We start from the raw sequence: 25,607 nt of genomic DNA, 5'->3' as shown, positions 1-25,607 counted from the left end.
GCTTGTGTGAAGTCCACGACTAGATGAGGAAAAATTATTGTGAACATCGAACCTAAATATTGAAATTTTGATTATGGCCTTGTTGACATGGGTGTTGTACACGTAAGTCAACTCGGGAGGAATAACTCATATCGAGGCTCTTTAATAGCCCAAGTTTTTTGGTATGGCTACCCTTGATGGGTTTACTGGCTATATTAGCCTTGGATCCTTTCCTTTTAGGAAGAAGTGAATATTAGGAAAACTAATCCTAACCTAAACTAAGGTTATCCTATACTAATCTAAACTAGTTCTACACTAAATTATGATTAAAATAAACTATTTAATTAAATTATCAAGTTAGTTATGCAAAAAATCATGGGAATCAAACAACCTAAATTTGATATGACTATCAAGAAAGAAAAGGACTATATGTTTCACTAGTAAAGAAACTATGATATGCTATGTAATTCTAATTTATATATTTCATTTAGAAATTAGAATTAAGAAATATAATACAATAATTCTGCTAGTAAACGTTGCTACAGAATCAGTACATTAATGCTATAAAACAAAGGTCAAGCTATGGTACATTATATACAAGATTTATATTATAACAAATAAAATAGGACAGAACATAACGTAACTGACTCAAAATAAAAATGCAATTTCAATAAACTTTAAAAAAAGTACTTATGAAATAAAATCAAATGTTGTTTCTATATGCAACTATGAATCAAATCAAAATTAATTCTCAATTTGAATAATGACTGAATAGGTAATTGTAACTTAATGACTCCTTATTCTCATAGACAAACATAGATCATCTATGTTTACTTTCAGATTTTACATTAAGAACAAATGCAAAGGCTAACTAATAATAATAATAACTACTATTTGGCCAAGACAAATAGATGAAATGGATAAATGCAAATTATTTCTTTGAAATTCATATACTTTAATCATTGGCTTAAGAGAAAAATTAATAAACCATTAGCTAAAGTAGTGATATGAATGAGACAATCATATACAACTACAACATTATCATCCATTTGTAAACATGAAATGACATTATCGGTTAATTTGAATATTTGGAACACTTATAGAAGTTAAAATTAACTAATGTCTATATCAATAGCACTTATTAGGACACAAGTCACTGAAGAAGAATATCGATCAAAAGAAACAATTAAAAATCGAAATAATGTTTTATCAATAAAGAAATGCAATGAAAACAATTGTTTGCTTAAGAAATAAAATCATAAAAAAAACAACATTTATCTTCTTGATCTTGAAAATTAATAACAGGAGAATAGAGAAGATATTCAACATGACCATGGAACATAAAAGGAAAAGAACCATATTGAATATAATCAAATCGAAGAACTTATATTAACAATATTCCATAGTCGCAATGTAAACAACATTTCCTTGTCCAAGCTTCCCCCTCTTTTTATCAAAATTGGGGGTATATATACATAGGTTGTCCGCCTTTTGACATCAAAATAATACTAAAATTTGTCTTTAACAATTAATTCTAAAAATAAAAGAAATTTTTTGTTTTCTAGGCCTCTTGGCCAAATGACAAGGCTAAAAGAAACAAGTGGCAAAAAGAGTTTCCATAGAGAGCTAAGAACAGTCACATGGTGATCAAGAGTATCATGGGTCATAAAGTTCAAGACAACTATCTTTCATATGTGGAAGACCTATCACAAAAAAAAACTAAAATTAAACAATCTCATAATAATACTAAAATGAGGTTGCTACAAAATATTTGATTATGTAGTGGCCTTTTATTCAAAAATAGAAAAAAAAATTAAAAGAGAACTTGCCTAAAACATTTTACATGTATAGATAATAAAAAAATTCACTATTTATCTACATATTATCCTTCTAATTATGAGGAAATAATGAATTTTAGATTCAGAGATTTAATCACGATGTGAGTGTCCTTTGACTAGGTTTTACCCTTGACACTGGATGACTTTTATTCTTTAGATTTGTCCTTTACTTGGAATGAGGCTCTCAGCTGATTATTTTCATAAATTAATTGGTTGATCCGATATTCCAAACGAGCAACTGTAACCATGTATTGTTGTTTCCAATACATATTGGCAATAAGTTCATCCGAATAAGAAGTACTTAGGGAAGAATTATCACAATTGGTTGTGTCATCGTGATGACAAGGAGCTCCCTTAGATCGAGGCTTGTTCTTTTTCAATGATGGACCAGGATTGGTTTCCAAATTAACCAAGAGAACATCCATAGGGGGGCTTTTGTGCCTAGTTCTTCTGGATCAATCAATTCTCCTTTGAAGTTTCTTTGCCTTGACCATGTCCTGTTTGATTTGACCAATATTTTGTTCGTGTGCAGATTGGGAAGATTTTAGTTCAGGCCGAGGAGACTCTATGGAGGGTTTCAAATCGTGTGCTTTTTCCACACTTATGGTAAAATAAATGGAGGTTAAAATTTTTGAAACTTCAACTTGACTATCATCAAAAAGAGGTGACCCTGGTGCTTGGAAAAATGCCTCACACTCATCCTGTCAGAATTCATCAACAAGAGATTGAGTTGAACCGATAGGGGAGTGGTCAGGTTCCACTGTAGTAGAAGATTGAGTAGGGCTAAATGACAAAGGCTTATCTTAACGATCATGAGAAAGAAAGGAATCATAGTTATCACCCAATTGAGCCAAATGATGTTTGACTAATATGCAGATTAAACTATGGTGGAACAGGGAGATGAAATGGTGTTCAATTGGAGAACCCTCTTGAAAAACTCCAGTAATGAATTCAATAACTATCAAGTACTAGCTCGAGTCAAAGCCATAATAACCTTGAGATACATGAAATGAAAGATCATTGTGAACTGACAGTCCATATAATAGTTGGCATGACAATAAGTTGACACACAGGACCAACAATCCAACTCAGTTGGTGAGTAATCGATATAAGATTATCAATACAACACATCCCCTGAAAATCCATTATTTATCACAAGTGTGAATCCAAAGTTTTAAGTGAAATAGATCAGCGAAATCCCCAAGTTTTTAACATTTAATTCAAGATCAATGAATCACTATATTGATACATATCCAAGGTGATCATAATATAATCCAACATTTTAATATAAATGAAATGTTTTCAAAACATATAGTGCCACCGATGTATAAGATATAATATGTATACCTTAGGTTATTACCATTTATTCGATCATCAAAAAATTTGGACTTCACACATTATTAGATTGAAACATAAGTATTGACATGAGAATCATATTGATAGTATGCAAAAATAAACCTATTAGCATTATAAACTCAACTAGAGTTGCTACAAAATCTCCCCTTGAACTTAAACATTTTCTTGCTATTAGGAGCGATGATAGATTACACAAATCATAACAATCAAAGGAAATAATCCTTACATCACTGATGAATGAAAGAAAGGGCCATATAATGTGACAGATACCTTGATAAAAAGCCAAATTTTACATAGAAATCAAAATGGTTATTAGAAGAAGAGATGCAGAAATCGATCCAATACCAATCCAGTCAAATAAAAACAACAAAATTAATAAAAAATTCTAGGAGGGGCCCTTTATTTTTTCAAAATAAAAGGGGTTATGTTGGCTTTCCAATAGGCCTAAAGGAGGGGACACCACAGATCCATTATCTAAGGAAAGGTTTGTTGAATGCCTTTAAGAACCAAGCCAACCTGCATTAAATTTTTGAAGCCAATAGTTAATGCTTGAGGTCAGTTGTTGACCAATCAAACCAACTTCCCCTAACAAGTTGTAATGACATGGGATTGGGTGGTGTGGGTAGAGGGTCGTGTCCATTCCCATTCATCTTCTGGATCGAGGAGGGGCCATGACTTTAGAAAAGTACACAACAAAATTGCCAACAAAAAAAAAACATAGTGGGAGTTGCAGAGGATATTGGCTGCAGAAAAGAAAAACACAACGATGGGGTTTAGAGAGATGATTTTGATTTAAACTTTCATGGGGTATTGATTATCTTCCCTTGGAATGTAGAGAGATAACATTTTGGCTTGTAGTGGAGTGCATGGAGTTAATGGAACCATGAAAAATATGACCGAGTAGTGTTGGAGTTGATTGTTGAGCCTTGTGTTCTATGAATATGGGTGTTATTCTCTAAGATTTTGGGTTTAAGGCCACTAGACTGGTAGTTTAAGCTTGTTTGGTTAGAGGGAGGCTCAATGGATGACCATATCACAGTGGCAACATATCCTCTGAAATTCATTCTTCAATCAAAACCAAGCTATGCCCTTCCTCTCAAAAAGGGAGCATCTCTTTATCCAGACTCCCTCTTAAGCTTAGGGAGATCTTTGCTATAAAAGCTTCCTCAGGGAGATCAACTCCTTCTTTTCCTCATCGGAGAATATTTCATGGCTTCCAACCATTTCATCATATTTATTATCATCCTCATCATGCTTATCACATCAACGAGCATATTCACTGTATTGAAGATTGTATACCTACACAACTTAGATAGCAAGTAGAACAAAATATATAGAATCATGAAGTTAGCCATATCAGAATCACGGAAGCATTTCAATTTTATACATATCAGATACCCAAACTTCATTACAAACAAGAGACATATACTATTCAACAACTTGTGAGGGAATTTGTCATAAACCCTAGTTTACTTCATAACAACTTTCATTCCATCTAGGGTTTCAATGTTTCTTTCAAAGGTGTGACATACCTTACTACAACATATAGAAAACCCTAGAAATATTTCAAACAAATATAGATCTACAAGGCATATAAAAACTTTCATAATTCATATGTTAGATTGGCAACTAGGGTTTCATACAAATCCTATATTTCATACAAGAGAATCAATCAATCACAACTTAGTCATTAAAATGACCAGCGTCCACTAGGGTTAGCTGCAAACCCTAGATTTTCAATCAAACATCAATTCCGACTAAAACTCAAATTTCAACAATCTTACACAAATCTCAAATTGTTATATAGTCATCATTCATGAGAGATTTTTACTTCTACTAAGGTTTGAATCCAAAACCCTAGAACTTCATTATAGAAATAGATCTCATATTTTTATATCACACATACTAGAGAATTTAACTACTACTAGGGTTTAGCTGTAAAACCCTAGATTTTCAAATATCATTATCCTAGAATCTCATACATGGACTTACATTAAATTCTAAGACTTATGACCATTAATAACTAGGTCAACACACATATCTAGGAATTCATTATCATGCATAGGTATTTCATATCATGTGTTAGTTAAATCCAACTTCACAAATATCAATAGGAGTTAGACGCACAACAATCTTGATTACACTAGGGTTTGATTGGACAAATACACACATACAAAGGAAATCATTTCTAAGACACTATAATGGTTTTGTTTACACATTCCATCAAACCCTAATGAGTTAGGGTTTCAATGTAAAAACATAGCAAACCCATCACTACCAATATTCCAAAGGTTCGAGATTTAATCCTAACAAGTTAGGTCTTCGTGATCATACCAAAATCCCAAACATGAAATAATCAACAAAAACTTCAAATAGGATTTCTCAATAACCCTAAGAAGTTTTAGGGTTTCATACATTCACATTAGCATACCCTTAATTTAGGGTTTTCCATAGAACCTGTCTAGGGTTCTACAAAACCAGTTTAAGAATATGAGTGGGGTGGGTAGATTTATCAAGTGATGAATCACTACGATTCATTATAGCTAGACACAGAAATGTTAGTAATGGATAATGGATAAGAATTTATTATAATGAAATCAATGTTTTGTAGTTTAAGGCATACCTTTGTTTCTTGACAAACCTTATCTGGGATGGCTCTCTTCAAATTCCTTGAGGATATAGAAGATGTTTTCCTAATCAAGACAATAAAGGGAGAATGGTGATTAGTATTAATATAATCAAAACATAAACAATTACATGAAACCAAAAACTGAAAGGAGATGAGATACTTATCTTTGGGAGTTGTTGGGGGCTCCCTCCAAAAATTTAGGGATACCTATAAACTTATAATAAAAAAAGAAAATGTATTTTCCAAAAACATGTTAAAACCTATAAATTCTAAACATACAAAATAGAATATCTAAGACTAAAAGAAAAGGACTTAATAATGTAAGTCTCTTATATCAAATTCGTCGGGTTTTTCTTTCTTTGAGTCTCCTTCCTGAAAAATGTTAGCATGATCTCTATCTCTCTTATTATTCTTTGGATTTTCGGGACAGTAACTCTTGTAGTGACCCTTCTTATGGCATTAATAGCATTCTATCTTTCTTCCTTGGTCCTTTCAATTTCCTACCTTTGTGTTGAGCAATGTAGGCATTTGATACTCCTTCAGGATTGGTGACTAATGAGATCCTTTATTCTTCTTGACTGCAGATAGTCCATAGTTCTTCAAAAGTGGGAGCTTCCTTAAAACTACTAAGACCTGCAGAAAATTCACCCCAAGAGGGTGGAAATCCTAATAGGGCAGTGATCACAAGTTCTTTGTCTGGAACAATTTCATCAATGGCCAAAAGATCATCTTTGATTCTTGCTATCTTCACAAAGAAGGAGGCCATTGTATCTTATTTAGTAATCTTTGTGGTCCTTAGTTCATTATTCAAGCTTTCCACTTGACTAATGTTCTTAATAGTGAATAACTTGAACAAGGCTTCATACATTTTCCTTTGACCAAGTCTAGTACCTTCTTCTTTTCAAGGATGAGGTCAATCCTCTTCTTCCGTGACTTGTAGTTTGATACTCCTTCAATTTTGTTCTCTCTCTTGATTGTGTTAGACAGCTTCCTTGAATATAATGGACTTGTTCCCTGATATAACCCCTTTCAATGGTTCCTTGATCAAGTGCTTGAGAGTGCCTTTTTCTTCTTTCTTCACCAAAGCTCTGAAACCATGTTAGAAAATTAGAAAGGCAAAAATATTTTCTTATTCTTGATAATTACTTGTGATGTCCTTGATTTGTTATTATGAATATTTATATCTTATTTCTTTTATTTCATCAATAAATTACCAAAGAAATAACACATAAAAAATGGACACCAGATGTAGGCACTATGTGAGGGAAAAACCCCCTTGAGGGGAAAACCCAGTCAAAATTATCTTCCTTTCAATAGTATTCTTTGAGACTCTTCACCCTAGAAAAAGACCAGACCTTCCCTCCACACCAAGTCAACCTCCCAGATCTTCAACCTCTCTTCCAACAACTTCGACTATGTAGCAGCTTCTGACATCAGGCAACTTTCGGCATCAACAAAACTTGGAAGACTTTGATCTCCCAATCTAGGGCACGAAACAGAGAGAGAGAGAGGCACCAAAATTTCATTTTTCTTCTTCTCCTTAGACTCCACCAAACTCACACTTCCTTTGGCTTCCCGGCTTCATACTTCGCACTTCCTCCAGCTTCAAGAGATATCAAACTTCTTGTGAGAGAGTGTGCTCCAAATGAATTTGACTTGCTTGTATTTATAGGCTCCATGTGAGGTCGAATTAGTGTCCTTAGGCCGACTTGATCTCTTTTAGGCCGACTTGAAGTGGAGGATACATAAATTACACTTGACTCAATACTTAACCTTTTTACATGATTCAAAAGCCCAAGAAGGGTCCCTTTAAATGTACAATAACTCTATTGACTCTGAATAAATCCTAGAAGTCTTCAATGGGGACTTTGACCTAAAACATGGTGACCCAAGCATGAAACCCATGCTTTAATAAGTCATAATAATAATAATAATAATGATTTTCTTTATTATTTTCACAAGTACATTACAATATGAATCAAATACATTAAATGAAGTCCGAACCTAGTTACATTTTCCAACATGTTGGAGGGTTAGTCAAGTAATGACACCCAACCATCAGAATCATGTCATCAAACCTTGGCCCCTTAGATGAGAAGAGAGGAAGGCTTAAGTGGTAGCTAAAAAGGGATAGGTCCAACCTAGTATGCCATGGGTTGGGGTAGGCCCACTAGACTTGTGACCTTTGGGCCACCAAATTAACAACATATTTGAGGTGGAAGAGTGGAACTGAGGGTGCCTGGTCCAGGGTGACCTAGATCAATGGACTCCACTTTGAGTGGCAGGTTTTATTTGTTGGTTAGTCCTCATGCTAGCATTTCAAAGCACGAAGTGACCCGACATGTGATAGTTTAGTAACTTCTGTACCTTGTGATGATGGCATGATAGTGCCACTCGTGGGAAATGTAGAGACCACATGGAATCCTTGTGATGACATGGCTCCTTTTAATAAACCAAACTTTGAACGGGCATAAATTTCAATATGAGACTCGAATTGAGATAAAAATTATATTTCCAAAACTATATTGGCGAGTTGAATGTAATGGATGTATTTGTTCTATGATTTGAATATTTTGAAAAATGAGGTTGTTCTAACCCCATATTCATAACAGACCTTGGAGATCAGGTCAAAGAAAACAAGTAACCCTCTCATAGCCTAGAATGGACAAGGGGGTGGGAGGTGGTTACAGAGTGGTATCAAAGCATAGGTTCAACACTGGTACTAAAGAGGCTCACACCCAAAGGATAAAGTTTAATATGATATTTTAATTATAGTAGGAATTTTGATTTTGAACTTATAGTTAATATGGTTTCTAACCTTGATAGAATTTTGACATGTACTTTTATTTCCTAGAACATGTGACTGACATGTGTTCTAATTGTGTGAACAAATTCTGATCAACATGATTGGTGTTATGTTTTTACTTAATCAACTAACAATTGTGTGTGTGTGCGTGTAACAATAGATAAGAAGACACAAATTACAACATAAAATAGAGGAATGAGCAACAAAATGGTATAATACAACATGGATAGAAACCACCTGTTTTTGTGGTAAATGTTTGCTATGTAAACTAGGGGAACTAACCCGATTGCAGACCCCAATTAGATCTGCTTTCATTTGGAATGGCTAGTTCTGACGGGTTTTAGAGGATCCCGTAAACTATTATATGTGTTGAAAGATTTCTTCTTGGAGGAAGACTTCAATTAAATCAACAAATGAAACAGCTAACCTATATGTATCAAATTCTATCTACACTAAGTCTAACTACTTATGCTAGTCCTAACTATTCTAATCTATCCTGCAGGAGCACAACAAAAGGAGGTTAAACATCATATATAGATTCCAAGTCCTAATGAATAAATTATTGGTTCACATATGAACAAGGTTTTATTAAATCTTAATTGCAATCTAAATACTTATAAAGGAATACACATTCCTTTCCATACAAATAAAACTTGCAACTGATATTTAACAAGGTCTCAAATCAGCAATCGCTCATCAATTAACCATGGTAACAAATCATATTTTAATAACCAAGACTAGTCACGAACTGTCTGTTATCAATATGAACAAAACAAATCACATTTATATTTATGCCAGCAACAACATCCTTATTCTAAACACATGAAAGGAGAGGTAAATGAATCTGAAAAAGGCTCTTTCTCGACCAAACAGTCTTCTTTATTCACAATAAATCAAAAGTTGTTTTTCCCAAAAAAAGCCCTCTCCTCATCTTCGGAGGTAATACTTATGCATAAGCCTCTGACCCTCAGTCTTCCCCTGACTTTTCACCTCCCTCCTCTTTTCAATATACAAATTAAAATATATAGGCATCAAGTCGATCAGTGAAATGGCTGATATGTAAAGGCCACATCTGCTGGAGCATTTCATTTCATGGGGAAATGAATGGATGCCGATTGAAAGGAGGTATGTGTGTTATTTCTTCATGATAAGACCCAAGACCGCATAACCTTTGGAATGCACAAGTAACGCATGGAAACATGACCACCAATGCCTAAAGCCCAATCTTTAAATAAAACATATCCGCATATATAAACTCTTTGAACCCGCTCATGCATCTTTTATTGGGAGCCATACTCGATGCTTATGCCTCCGTTCTTCGACCTCGCTTGCCTTCTCTCGGTCCTCACCTGTAGAGATAACCAACATCAGCTATACTTATGGAAATATGATAGAAATGCTTAAAAACACAAATCTTGCCTTCATTAAACATTTATAACATCAAAAAGGAACAAGTGTGAAAGAATCGGCCCCTGTTTTTTAATTCACGCATTGATTAAGTCCCGCAAGCGTAAACTCGATTTACATTGAAAATCATTGCATAACATAGAACTAGATCTGAAATCTAGACTTGAAATATTATAGACGGGAACCCATACCCTACCAGGTCTGCAAAACACTATCGCATCGCATCGTTTCAGTGGAGAGGAACCGGGCTTATTGAACTACCGAACTCCAATAATGTGATGGCGGAAGTGGACTTGAAATCATATTATGTTGCGCTTAATAATCCCGACGGGTCCGCCATATCGCATATCGCCTTATGCATAAGCCCTGAACTTTTCCGATTGCGATTAGCGATACGTCGGCCCCAAAAATATATATGTTGGGTTTAATAGTCCCGGTAGGTCCGGTATATCGCAATGCACTTTATGTATAAGCCCCGGGTTGCACCGATTGCGACTTGCGTTTGGGGAGCAGACCCGATATATATATGCGCTGCAATTAATAACACCGACGGGTTCACCATATCACATATCACCTTATGCATAAGCCCAAAACTCTTTCGATTGTGATTTGCGATTGGGGGAAGCAGACTCGATAAATGTATGTGATATGTTTTATAATCGCGGCGGGTCCGCCATATCACGGAACACCTTATGTATGGACCTTGGGTTCCGCCAATTGTGATTTGCGATTGGGGAATGGACCCGACATTATATGTGTTGTTGTTAATTGCATTTGAAGTCCGAAAGGTTCTCGCTTAGCGGATGCAAAAGAGGAAGGCGCAGCATAACCGCGAAAATGGAGAAATTGTGATAGCGATAGAGGCAGGCATTAAGACATGTATAAAGGCCAAAAGAGCATCAAAAGGTAAGTTACATACGTTTGCAAAGTATTTCTGTTACAAAAGTATTGTAATAGAAATAGCGGCGCGATAGAAGGTTTTGAGGGTTGAGTCCACATACGACCATGGTAAAGAGTGGGGATGATTATATGCATGGGCATAGGGCACCATGAACGTTTATGGGGATTTGAAAGAGTCCCGACGAAGGATATGAATGAAGGGCTAGACTGGGTTGTGAATGAATCATGCAGCAGCGATTTATTAAAGGGGGTCTTGGCCATTAAGAATTGAAGATTTGACTCGGCACAGAGTTAAAATCCTTGGGATAAAAACAGATCATTCGGAGAAGTGAAAGATCAAACTTCTAGGGGACCCATTCAAATTTGCTATCAGAGAATGTTTTAATAGGGTGGTGGTTGTGGGCACAACAAATGGTGAATCGTTGGGCGAACTAGTTATCTATGTTTCCAAAAAAACCTTGGATCAATAGAAAATCAGGGTGTTAAGATAAACTTGAAATGCAAACTCTATAGATGGACAAGCATGGGTTCCACTTTAAAATTAATTGCTTCAGGTGGGATAAAGACAAATAGCTTCAAATTACTGATAGGGTTTTGACAGGCATTATCCAATGGTAGTATTATGGGCTTTATTGACCTTCCTTTACCTGTTTTCTACTTTCAAAAATCCTTTCAGGGCCATCACTGGTCTGTCAATACCTCAGCTCTTTATCGCTCATCAAACTTGATGTAGATATGTTTATCTATGCTTTATGTAAGAATTTCAGTGCTATATTTTCGTATGATTGAATGGGGCACAGTCATGGATCATGCCATATTTTTAAACCACTTAAGCAAGGTTGGGCTTGCTGTGTCAACCGGTACTTTGAGCCCAACAACAGTTCCTACTCCAGCCAGCTTCCCAAACAACCCATCTTCCATATTGGCACAAGGACTTGACATTTCATTTTCTTTTAAATAAGTCCTTCCAATTTTAGGCACAAGGACTAGAGCACAATTGGATTTGCCACAGGGTATATGACAGTGAGTTGTTGTGGTCACCAACAACCCCCCTTCTTTGTTTGATATTAGTAATAACATCAAGCAAAGGGGGACCCTTAACCAAAAAATCCAAAAAAATATTTTTGTTTGAAAAAAATATTTTGTATCAACTCCCTAAGAGCTATATCGCGTCGCAAAGGAAAAAGGAGCGCTTTCCCAAAGCACACAAACACACCAAGGAAGAGCGACGCGAGAACTCATCGCATCGCGTGCATTAAAGGCGCTCAAAAGAGGAGAACCTAAAGAGCAACCGACGGTCGATATGCGACGTCGCACGTCGCAATGTTGCATGAGCAGTACAAAGTGACAAAGCGAAAAACCTTGCGACCTTGCGATATTGCGATATGCGATCTACGACCATGCAAAGCTGCGACCTGCGATCTATGGTGTGCGACAAATGAGACTATCAATCGCTGCGATGCCACCTATTTACCTTGCAATCTTCGTTGTTGCGATGCAAATCGCAGAAGCCAACCGTCGCAGGCATTCCTCGGCATGATCTAGGAGCCTAAAGTTAGGCGCGCACCTTACGGGAAATTAATGATTGTACGCCTGTGTATCCAAGGATGATTATGTTTCGTTTTTCGAAGAGTCAAGTCATAATGGGTGACATGATTATGCATTCATTAGAACTTAATTGCTTTCATGTCAATCTTTTCTTCTGTCTCTTTTCATTTACGTGAACTGTAAGTCAGCAACTGATATAAATCTATATGCAGGAAACATCCAAGGAAAAGCGCCAGAACTAGAAGAAAAGAGAGGAGATGACGTCGCAGATGGATACCGCATACAGCAGGACCGTAGATCCCAGAGTATCACTCAACAAATGCTGATGGAAATAGGCTATATAGGACTCAGAGTCAAAGGTGCACAAAAGCAAAGCGTTTATGAAAGATCCTGAGTCCCAAATTGGGTAAAGCAAAAAGAAAAACGCTTAAGGGGAAAGACGTCTCAGAAAAGCCTGGAACAAAGAATGGAAACAAGTTTCAATTGAGAAATCGTTCAGGCAACAAAATCCCCAGCTCATTGAGTCATTCGCACGGCCGGAAACCGAAATAGCAACAACACAATCAGTTTGAAAGAAATCTGAGTTGTACCCAGAGTACACGGCGTGAAGACACTCCTCCAGAAGAACACTTTCAAAAATATCTTCTAGTTTGTCAGAAAGAGGTGCCAGCTCTTGTTATTTCTAATTTTCAAGCTTGAACAAAAGGAAAGGACAAGTGGCCGACTCTTTCACGGCGAACAGCGCATCGCTTACAACACTAAGGAGCAGATACAGAAATGGTTAGAAATTAGATTCAGTTTTTAGAAATAAATTTGTTTTAGTAAAAGGGCGGTCATTTGAAGCCGTTCCCTAAATTTGTGTAATTAAAATTAGCCGGTTAGTAGTATTTAACCCTTCTCGTTGCATTGGAGAAGGGTCCGGAAATTTGTCAAAAAACTTGTCCTCAGAACATGCACTTCTGCACCCTCGGAGGGGGTTTTTGATGAATGGACGGATCAAGATTTATTTATGTTTGCATTTTAATACCTGCTACTGATGTTGCACTTCTGTACTCTTAGTAGGCATTAGAAGTAAGTAGAAATAGATCATTATTGCTTCGGGTCTGTGAGTATAAAGTCAGTCATAAATGGTACTTTTATCTCTCGACGAGTTTCTGCTTGCATTCTTAGAGTAATATACAGCTGATGTTGTTTATATGTTAACGTATGAATAAGTGGACTACCATTTGGCACTTTTGTACGGTGGAGTCATTGATTTATGCTTAATACATGAATAACTGATTATGCGATATGCTGTTCACAACCGTTTTGCTTAACTTTTTATACAAAATTGTTCATCTTAATTGATTTATATTCTCATAATAGCTGAATAATCTTCATTACCAGTTATTGTGTGAAATCTTTCTAGATCGCATAATGGAAAAAGTTCTATCCCAGGTTAGCGTAGATTAGATGTGTTGTTCTTGATAGATTAAAGTAGTATAAAGTTTAGTCTCAGAGTTTAGAACTAGATTAGCTTAGAAATAATTCCATATTTTCATTATCTAATCTTACACACACACACATCACCGAACTCTATACACACACACCCCCCATAGAACGGGAAGCTGGTCCCGTTATCCCTAGCGGAGCCGCCAACCAGGTTCCCGACTAGGTGGGTATCCCCCTTGTTGTTGACCTGATTTCAGGGCCCTCAACATATTTGGCGCTAGAAGGAGGGCATGAACTATGAATGGCACATAAAGAAATATCAAAATACCATTCTGAGAGTAATACACCCTCATCAACTCCCTCGACTTCTCCAACACGGTTAAACCCGGAATTTGAAGTCGCTCGAGTACCTACCACTGCTACATATCCGAACATATCAGACCAATCTATCATTGATCCCCCTGAAATTCGAACTTTGATACGTAAACTCCAGGGATTCTCTATTTTTAACCAGAAGTCTGATAAATCTAAAAGCAGCGTGACTTCGCAGTACAACCCTGCTCATCCCCTTACCAGATCGAAGAGTGAAAAATTTGGCATACAACCAAGTGAACTCCCTCTCCCCACCAGGAAAAGAGCAAGGAAAACACCACCAGATTCTGACAGTCAGACTCCTTCATCCACTTCATCCATATCAACTCCCTCACCGCGAAGTCAACCATCCACTCTCCCGTTCCAACTCACTCACCCATCTTCTACAAACCTTCCTCTTCAAACATCAAAGATCTTAATATCTTCATCTTCTCAACATTAGAGATCATCTTCTGCGCTTCCATTAACTAGCAGCTCAACGATGGCTCAGTCTCCATGGAACAATCCTGGGGCGGTTTTAATGCCTCCACCCCTGAGCCCTATACCGGCCCATCCTGAGAAATGGCTGCCTAAATTCAATCCGGAAGCAGGAATGCTAGCCAAGGAACATATCAATAATTTCATGCTTTCTGTTAATCTTAACGGAGTCACTAACGAAGACGCTGTTGTCCGGCTTTTCCCTTATACAATGCAAGGAACAGCCGGGTCATGGTACTTTTCGTTACCTTCCGGATCCATCACAAGCTGGGACATTTTTCAAAGCCAGTTCCTCACCAAGTTTGGTGATGACATATCCACGGCGACATTGATCAATGACCTATCTAATCTTAAGGTTGAGGCTAGAGAACCCATTAAAGATTTTAACTTAAGGTTCAATAAGATCCTCAACAAAATCCCCGCTGCCTCACAACCCAGCGAGGAAGTAAGATGTGAATGGTACATCACGACTTTACCTCCAAACTTGGCTATCTTCGTAGATAGGGCAAACAAGACCACCTTAGTCGACAACTTGACAGAAGCGTTAGCAGTGGAAAAACGCGTGGTAGCCCTAGAAAAGAGATCCGCTATAGAAGAGCGCAAATCTAAGAAGATCTCTTTCAAAGAAGACACCAAGAAGAAGCAAACGAAAGATCCTTTCGATTTGGAAGGATTACAAAAAGTGTTGAAAGCCATGTCAAATGAGATGATTGATATTAAGAAACAAGTAGCAGAGACTTCTTCGAAAAATCCTTTTAGGACTTTTAAAAGAAATCCTCCCATGGAGGTAAGAGCACCTAGTGTTGTCTCGAACGTTGAATCTGAGGAAGACGAAGAAGAAGAGAATACCACTCAAGGGCAGACCGACGAGGAAGAGGTCGTAGAACTACAAGGAATGTGGTAATTCATCCTCCCACAAGAAGAGGATCAAGAAGCATTTCCTGTTAGCACGAGAAGCAGAAATCAACTTGATCCTCCCCTAACTACCCCAAAACAAAAAGGCGCAAGCCCTGCAACAAAAGAAAAGGTCGCGACAAAAAAGACAACTGCTAAAGCGACCCAGATTAGTCCGGTCCAATCTGATCAAACGCCTCCATCAAGAACACTAATAGTGTCGGATGAAATGGAGTATAACATCATTGATGACATGAAGAAGACTAGGGCTAATATCACTCTGTATGAATTGAGTAAATTGAAACACCAGCAGAAAATAATGATGAAAGAATTACATGCTGTGCCTACTACATCTTTACCTACAGCTGTAGCTTCCCACAATCTGGGAAGGCCTCCAACCAACGCGATCAATAAAATTGATCCAAATGACATCGCCTTGATTGGAGGAAGATCAAGATCTCATACTCCTTTTCTTCTCACATATGAAATCTTCAACAAAAACGTGCACAATTGCTTGGTCGATTCTGGTGCTTCAACGAACATTTTACCCAGGTCAATATGTGCAACCTCAAAAATCCGCAGTACGTATAGTTCAACTTGATCGATCCCAAGTCGAAGTGATTGGTGAACTCAATCAGGTGACCATAAGATTGTCGTCTAACCCAAAAGTGTGTCAGGTTATCGACATTCTAGTAGCTGATATCCCTGAGTTCTATGGTTTGATTCTTAACAGGGATTGGTCGGAAAAACTCCACGGATATTTTTCAACCGATTGGTCGCACATGTGGTTACCATACAATGGTAAACCAAATCAGATAAAGGTTGAACGAGAATTGCACCAAAAATACATAGTGACAGAACTTGAAGGAGAAAATGAGGCCATAACGTACAATAGCAGCATTGTAGGCAATTACGAAACAGATTCTTTCCTAGGTAATTTCAATGCTCATATTTCACCATACTTAGAGAATTCAGTTTTATCCCGAGTTGAAAATTTCTCCCAAACTGATGACTCAAAATGTTTTAGTTTTTTAGATAATTCTGTAAATACATCTTTATTTTGGAAATTATATTTTGTCGGATCAAAATCCAATGAGGGGGCGGGAGCAAGATGCGTTCTGATTAACCCAGACGGGAATAAGACTATGCTCACATGCAGACTTGAGTTCGATTGCACGAACAACACAGCGGATTACGAAGCCTTGGTTCAAGGCCTATACAAAGCAATCGGATTGAACGTTAAGTATCTTCAAGTCTTTGGAGATTCGGAGATCGTCGTAAAACAGGTACGTAACACCATACATAGCCTGTCAAGTCATTTAAAGCATTATCAATCATTAGTTCAAGATCTCACTGCACATTTCGTAGCATTCAACATCTCGTCAATTCCAAGAATTCAAAACGCGAGCGCAGACCTGTTAGCTAACGTAGCCTCTAGACTCATCCCTTCTGAAGATTTTAGTCTTGATAGGTTTTCAATAGAATTAATCTTTAGACCATCCATCCCTGACAATATCACCAATTGGAGAGTGTTCAACGACGATCCTGACATCGTAAATTTCCTTACTTCTGAAGGATCCTACTCAAATCAGATAATCGACGAAGACCATCATGATCATCAAATACAACAAAATGGCTCTGACAATGCTATACCGAAATCGGTGGTCAAGTTAGAAGATTTATATGATTTGAAAAGTCGGTTTAAAAGGTCCGCCAATGCTAAACTTTGCAGTTCTACCCTGAAATATGAATTGGTAAACCTAGGGACCGAACAGAAGCCACAAAACGTTAACCTAGGTCATGGCCTAGCCCCTGAGGAGAAATCAGCATATATCCGTCTTCTGAGACAATACAAAAACGTTTTGTCCTGGAATTACGATGAGCTAAAAACATACAACACTTCTATCATTCAACATGTTATCCCTATGATTGACAATGAAAAACCTGTCCAGCAGAAGCTCAGAAAAATACACCCTAACCTAGAAAATCAGATAAAAACTGAGCTTAATAAGTTGTTGAGAGCCAGAATAATTTTCCCCGTAAGGCATTCTAAATGGGTATCCAATATGGTGCCCGTTAGGAAGAAAAACGGAGACATTAGAATCTGTATCGATTTCCGAAATCTCAACAAAGCTTGTCAGAAAGATAACTTTCCCTTCCCACCTATGGAGCAAATATTACAGGCAGTAGCAAGCTCAGAATTAATGTCATTCCTGGATGGATTTTTAGGATACAATCAAGGACTGGTGCATCCTGATGATCAGTTAAAGACTACGTTCCGAACCAAATGGGGCACCTATGCATATCGGAAAATGCCATTTGGTCTGATCAATGCCGGAGCTACCTTTCAGAGAGCCATGGACATCGTGTTTAAAGGGTTAGTCAATAAATCAGTAGTGATTTACTTGGATGATATAACAGTGTACTCCAAAAAACGAAACAACCACCTCAAAGATTTGAAGCAAATATTTCAAAGATGCTTGAGGTATGGGATTTCGCTCAACCCAAAGAAATCTTTCTTTGCATTAAGCGAAGGGAAATTGCTCGGATTCGTAGTGTCGAAATCTGGTATTCATATTGATGAGCCCCAAAAATGTACAATTATTTGGGCTCATTCAACCTCCTAATTTGGCTTAGTCCACCATTCTCATTTGTTTGTTGCATGTTTTTGATTATTTTTATGTTAATAGAGTGAATTTGGTTAGTCATTATGCCAACAAGTCTAATGGGTGCTTTGTGTAGCCTTTTTGGTCAACTTGGAGACAAAATGGAAGGTCTTAATGAGCACTTGGCAGCCAAATTCGTGGGAGAACAAGCTAGAGGATTTGTAGGAAGGTGTCCCCCTCATTTATGGGCCCTTACCTCGAATTCTCCACCATCAGCTCGGAGTTCAAGGACCACCGAATCAATCAGCACAAGGGCAGCCAAGCAAGTCAAGTAGGACTGTTGTTAACTCCAAGTCTTGGGCAGCCAAGTCCCTAACTTTTAGGAGGACTGTTGGGTCCTCAAATTGTATAAATGAGAAGGCTTGGGGCCTCATTTTGGTTAGCTAGTGGTTAGTAATTTTTGTAGCCAATAGTTAGTCATTTCATAGTCTTGTTGTAGTCATTTTGTAGTTCGATTTTTAGGCCATAGATTAGTTTTGCTGTCAGCTCATTTTCAAGTTCTTCTTGTGGACAGTTTTGATGTAACTTTTCATTTCTTGATTAATAAAGATGGATCCAGCTTTGCACCAGCTCTAAATCTCTCTTGGGAGGCTGTAGCTCTTGGGGTTGGGCCCATCTCAAGCGCCCAGTACCTCCCTTGTTTATCTTTATGTGTTTGCTGGGTTGTTGAAATAAAATCTGCTCTTTAGACTTAATTCGTGCTTTGTTACTTAGGTTTCTTTTGATGGTTCAAGTAGCTTTTCATGTTTATAATAGATTGGTAGGAGTTTGTTATGCATTTAGATCTTTTGGCATGTTCTTTCTCACGTGATGTATATGGTTCTCTTTTCGAACAAGGCTGTTGTTTATTCATTCATTAACAGTTGGATTGAGTTAGCTAGGACTTGGTTTGTTTGCAAGAATTCATTGATTTGTTTGAATAAGCATTGTGCAGGGCATCTCTATCACCTTCATCACCTCCTCGTTCATCTGAGCCTCGTTCAAGTCAGCTCCTCCATCACCAAGTCTGTTTCTTCATCTCCCATCTGCTCTTTTGCCACGTAACCCTACCTTCTTGCTTTTCCATTGCCTCAACCTTCGTTGATGCAAGTCAGCCTTCCACATCATCTCACCACTCCATCCATCAGTTCCTAGGTCACTTCAGACCCCCATCCTACCTCCATAACCATCCATGCATCTTCCATCAACCATCCATCCTCAAAAATCCAATTCGTAAACATCCTGTAGAAGAATTACAGAACATCCTGTAGAAACTTCCTATAGAAGCCCCTGCAGACTTCCTGTAGAAGTTCATGAACACGGTTGCATGTCATCCAGACTTTGTGAAACTCTCAGAAAGAATACTGGGGATCCCTTAGACCCTCTCTGTACCATCCCAACCTTTCCCAAAGCATTTCATCCCTTGATCCATCCCTGCACAGTGGAAAACTAGTTAGAAGCACATGCATGATAATTTCAACAACTTAATCAAAAATACAAAAAGATGTTTTCTTCAGATAGTGATAACTTAGACACATGAATTTTACCTTCCTAGAAGTAATGGCATCTCTTTTCGTTGTTTTCATTCTTTCCTTTGCATCAATAGGACTAGCTGGTAGAATTATGGTTTGCTAGGGTTTGCTAGGGTTTGTGTTTCCTTTTGGCTTTCAGTTTCTTTTCGCCAGTAGATTAACTTCCTTTGAGTTAGCTTTCATCCATTAGTTAAAAAGCTTCTTCTGAGAGCATATAGAAGTTGGCTTGAGCCCTAGCGGACTTGTGCCAGCTGACCAAGTGACAGCTGCGACAAGAGCTAGTACTTGTGCATACAGCACCCTCGCTTCCAAGTTTGTTACGAACTACCGGGTTGATAAAATTAAAGAAGGGAGTTCCAGGAGTTGTAGCATTATTGCTACAATACTGGGGCCCACCATCTTTTTGGCGCCGTTGCCGGGGAAGCGACAGAGTATTGGTGATTGTTGCTATTCTTCTATTTTCTACTACAACCTTCTGCTAAGTAGTTTATTTCATTTCCATTATGCAATTTCATTTATGCAAAAGTAGATTAGCATTTCCTGCTTTCATAGATTAGCATTTCTTGCTTTCATAGATTAGCATTTCCTGCTTTCATAGATTAGCATTTCCTGCTTTCATAGACTAGCATTTCATTTCTGCAAGCATAGACTAGGTTTCAATTCTGCAAGCGTAGACTAGCATTTCCCATTCCTGTAATTTCATTTGAGCAAAGTAGATTAGTTCTTTCCTGCTTTCAGTTTAATTCCGCATTTTCATTTTAGCAAGATAGTTAGTTGCAGTTCAATCTATTTCAGTTTTGCATGTAAAAGTAGAAAAAAGAAAAAAAATCAACCAAAAAGATTTCATTTCACGTCGTGTAGGAGTAGAGATAAGTTAGAAAAATGATTGCAAAACACCCCCACTGCTTCACACAGCCTTCTCTCTTCTTCGATGGCTGTGATTGAAGAACCCCTGGGTGGACATCAAGACATATTTGAAGAACCTCTAGGGGAGAAGAAGAAGAAAACATTCCTCTGGAGCAAATGGCTACAAGCAAAGATGTTGGGAGCAACATCTTGTCCAAAGATGAATTTGAAAATCAGATCGAAGATTTCAAGAGTGATATGAGGCAGTTTCTTGCCATGCAACTGGATACCTTGCGGATCCAAAAGAAGCAAGAAGAAACCAAGAGGGCTTTGGCCATTTTTTGTCCTAGGTGCACTAGAAAGCATCCTAGGAACGAATGTCCAATGCACCCTCTAGAAGTGTGTTTCATCTGTGAAGAATACCATCCTACAGATCAGTGTCCTTCCTTGCCCAGAATCAAAGCTACATATCAAAGAGCCAAGGGAGCCACTGAATCACTCCGTTATATGAAACAAAGGAGGCCACATGGACCCGTACCCTACCAGCAGGAACTACAAGGGACACCCGAGACCTATTATGACCCTTACCAAGCCACCTTCATGCCTTCTTGGGGTCCCCCTGCTCATCCTTCCTGGTTCACACCTCCTCCTTATTCCTTCACAGATCCATATTATGCCCAACCAGCTGCTCATTCGTTCACTCTTATGCTCAGCCACAGCCTCAGTGGAATGCACCTTATCAGGAGTGGAGGCCCCAGTACAACTCTCATCCCGATCATTTTCCTCCACCACCTGCTCATCCACAACCATCGCCTCCTCCTCCACCAAGGCAACCCCAAATGCCTACCCAACCACAATGCCATCCACCTCCATCTCAATTACACCCCTCCACTCAGTTACCCGTAGCACCATTTCCAAAACCATGCAATGGAGCAGCTCAACCAAATTGCAAAGCTGAGGCACAACGTGTGCAAATGACTCCTTTTGAGCTCAATGAAGTTCACCAAATCTCAGGAAGAGTGTTGCAAAACAAAGATTATATTGACAACATTGAAGGACCAAAGGAAAAAGAAGATTCAGAAGAGGAAATCAAAGAACCATGGGCTGCACTTGATCAAGTGAAGAGATTAGAATTAGAGATCAAGAAAGCTTCCTCATGGTTACCATCAAACCCTCCATGTAGTCAAGAGAAAGATCAGCAAAAAGAGGAAGAAGAGAAAGTCATGTTAGAAGGTGACATGAAACATGATTCAGATCAGAAAAAGGACCAAGGATATCAAAGCTATATTGAGATATGGTTTCAGAAGGTCACTAAGTTGCAACGGTACTTTCTTCCTCAGCTTTGTTTGATCCATTCAAAGTCAGATCATTTGGTCCCTGAGATCTGGATACCTATCCAAGCATGCATTTCGAGCCTTCACATCATTTTTTCTTTAATCTCGATGTGCACATGGCTCCATTGGCAGTGTTCTTATACTTGAAAATGATTTTGTTTTTCAAGTAGGGTAGGGTAGAAAAAAGAAAAAAAAAAAAGAAAAAAAGAGAAAAAAGAAAAAAAAAATGAAAAAAGAGGAAAATAGAAATCTAAGGTGAAAACCTCCTCGGAGGCGCCTCAGATTGGCTCATTGATTGAAAACCTCCATGAGGCGGTCAATGGGTTGGAAAAAAAGAGAAAATAAAAAGAATAAGATCTCTGGGTGAAAACCTCCCTTGGAGGCGCCCAGGGCAGGCAATTAGGGTGAAAACCTCCATGAGGCGCCCTAGTTGTTTTTCAAAAAAAAAGAAAGAGAAAAAAGAAAAAAGAAAAATAAAGCTAATCTCCATTGAATAAGTTCATGTTGCAGCAATGACATTGCAGGTTAAAGAAGGACGTTTCATGACAGGAGGAGCACTCAAATCAAGGTCAAAGGAATTTCTTGTGCCTTCTACAGGAAGCTCTGTATTTCTACAGGAAACATCCTGTAGAACCTTTGGACGAGCCAAATCCAATTTCAAAAGTGAATCTAATGGTGGGAATCTGTTGATTAGGCCTACAAGCACTTGTGTGTCCATCCCTTGCCTTCATCCATCATTTTTTCACCTCCTTGTGCTTCTCATTGTGCTTCTACAAGAACTTCCTGTAGAAATTGTGGGAAACTAGGCATGCATTTCAAAAAGTGGTTTGGCAAGCGTGGTAGCTTCCTCAAGGGTTTAGAAGCCCTCATGCAATCTTCCAACTCCTCCTCCATCATCTCCATACCTGCATCACAGCCAAAATTCATTTTGTCATCCCATGCAACCAAAATGCAATGTGCCTTGAAGCAAAAACACATAGAGCAGAATTTGTTTATGCCATAACTTGAAAACCATGAATCCATTTGACAAACCGTTTTATGGGGAATTGTACAAGGTTGATGACAACATGCCTGAGCAGTTTCATGCAATTCCGGTGCACGGTTTCCAAGAAATCAGCCTCCATCACCATCAGCCATGTTTGCATTTTCTCCATAACCGTGCATCCGTTTCAAAACCTGTTTCATGGGGAGATGCACATGGGTGATAGTAGCCTACCCAAGCAGTTTCAGCTGATTCCGATGCACGGTTTCCGAGAAATCGAGCTCTGAAATATTCAGCCATTTTCCATTTTTCTCGAAATCCGTGCATCCATTGATCACGAATTTGCTACGGGAGATGCATAATGATGGTAGGAACATGCTCACCAAGTTTCAGATCAATCTGCTTCACCGTTTGGGAGAAATGGCGAAAACAAGTTCTGGTCCTGTGAAAATTCAATGGCAGCAGTTTGAGGGTGCAGATCTGAACGTGGAAATGAACTCTTGTTGCATGCATCTGGCCAGAGGACACCTGCACAAGGAAACCAGCCATAAATCATCAGTCAAGCCACCATACATGCAGCAAATGAAGATCAACACATGCATGCAGCAAAAAGCTTCACCGCAGCCAGTCGACTTGCAGGTACGTGACTAACTTAATTCCTCTGTTTCATGAATGTAATTCGAGAACTGCGTGAACAATGAGATGGTTGGATTTAGACAAATCGGTGGCCAGCTAACTGGCCACCCACATCTAGTTCAACAGCGCTTGGTGGGTGAATGAGACACGTGCGCTCAGCCATCGCAGGAAGGAAATTGAAAACGGGTAGTGATGGACAGTTAGACTTCAGCGTGCTTGATGGATGAGATTAACAGCAGAGAACAACTAGTTAAACACTGCAGTGGAGACAACAGTTGCATGGGGCCAACGTGCACTTGGCCACTTCACTCCCTCACCAAAAATCACGTTGAAATTAAATGATGCTTGGCTGACTCTCACCACCCTCTGTTTAACTGCAGTCAACTGAAGCGCATGTCCACCATTTCCAGATCAGTTAACCGATGGTGCTCTACAAGATTTCTGCCTTTTATTCTCGAGATCTCTTCAAGTCCTTAAAAAATTCCCGTCTGTCGCACTCTACAGGCGTTTCTACAGGATGTCGTCTACAGGAAAGGCAGAAAACAACCCTGCAGAAAGAAACCACTAGATTATACGATGCAACTACCAGCTCAAGAACTTGTGGCCAGAGATTTGCATAACCATGCATGGACATTCAGACATCTCTATCGTGGTCAGCCAAAGAGGCATCTTCTAACAACAGGATGGGGTGTATTTGTGAGTGTGAAGAGACTTTTTGCTGGTGACTCTGTCCTTTTTATAAGGGATGAAAAATCACAACTACTTCTGGGTATAAGGCGTGCAAATCGGCAACAAGCAACTATGTCGTCATCTGTCCTGTCTAGTGACAGCATGCATATTGGCGTTCTTGCTGTAGCAGCGCATGTTGCTTCAAACCATAGCCCATTTGTCATTTTCTACAATCCAAGGGCAAGCCCTTCAAAGTTTGTCATTCCTCTGTCTAAGTACAACAAAGCAATCTATGGCACCCAGGTTTCACTTGGCATGCGGTTCAGGATGATGTTTGAAACTGAGGAATCAGGCGTGCGCAGATATATGGGTACCATTACAGGGATAAGTGATCTTGATTCTATGAAATGGCCAAACTCACAGTGGCGTAATATCCAGGTTGGGTGGGATGAATCAACTGCTGGTGAAAGGCAGAATCGAGTTTCTATCTGGGAGATTGAGCCTGTTGCCACTCCATTTTTCATTTGTCCTCCGCCTTTCTTCAGGACCAAGCGCCCACGGCAGCCAGGAATGCTGGGTGAAGAATCAGAAATAGAGAGTGCCATCAAGAGATCTTCACTGTGGTTTGGGGAGGAGACTGGTATTGTTAATTCTCAAAATCCTACAATGCCTGGTGTTGGTTTACTCCAATGGATGAACATGCATCAGAGACCTGATATAATAAACTCAGCCATCCAGCCAGATTACTATCGTCCTATGGCTGCTACTACCTTACAAAAACTAGGGAGCAGTGACATAACCAAGCCTTTGAATTCAGCCCAACAGGCATTGCAGTCACATCAGTTACAATTTAGTATTCCACAGTCCCAACAGTCAGAATTGTATCAACCTCAAATTAAGTGGCCACAACAGCAACACCACCTTTTCAATCAGCAACAGCAGCAGCAGGTGCCATCACAACAGCTGGATCAACACCATCTTCATATGCAACAGAAAAATCCTTCACAACAAGTGGAGCAACAGCACAGTTCAAGAAGAAGGCACCCTCAGCCGCGCAGACCAAAACAGTGAAGACAGTTCTACAGGAAGTTAGTGGACTGTTTCTACAGGAAGACAGAGTACTGTTTCTACAGGAAGACAGAGACTGTTTCTACAGGAATCCAGCGAACAGTTTCTACAGGAAAGTTTGAAAAGCGGGAAGCCAAAGGAGAAATCAGCTGAGATGCTAGCCAAGGAAGTCACCAGGGCCATCAAGGACAAGGGGAGAGATTTGGTTGCTCAGAGGATGAGCAACACTTTCAGTAGGGGGGTGATGATGAGCCCCAA

General features: G+C 38.8%; 1 pseudogene; it reads left to right on the top strand.

Moving 5' to 3' along the window:
* LOC149254503 (auxin response factor 16 pseudogene) overlaps nt 1–25,352 on the top strand; it is a 35,350-nt pseudogene extending 9,998 nt beyond the window's left edge.
* Nucleotides 25,353–25,607: the final 255 nt, after the last annotated feature.

This window comes from Pinus tabuliformis, chromosome 7, assembly GCF_031772625.1.
Source record: "Pinus tabuliformis cultivar Carrire ecotype Pingquan chromosome 7, CPIR1, whole genome shotgun sequence".
Lineage (NCBI taxonomy): Eukaryota > Viridiplantae > Streptophyta > Pinopsida > Pinales > Pinaceae > Pinus > Pinus tabuliformis.
The sequence above is the reverse complement of the archived record's forward strand: the minus strand, read 5'-3'. Positions and strand labels throughout refer to the sequence as shown.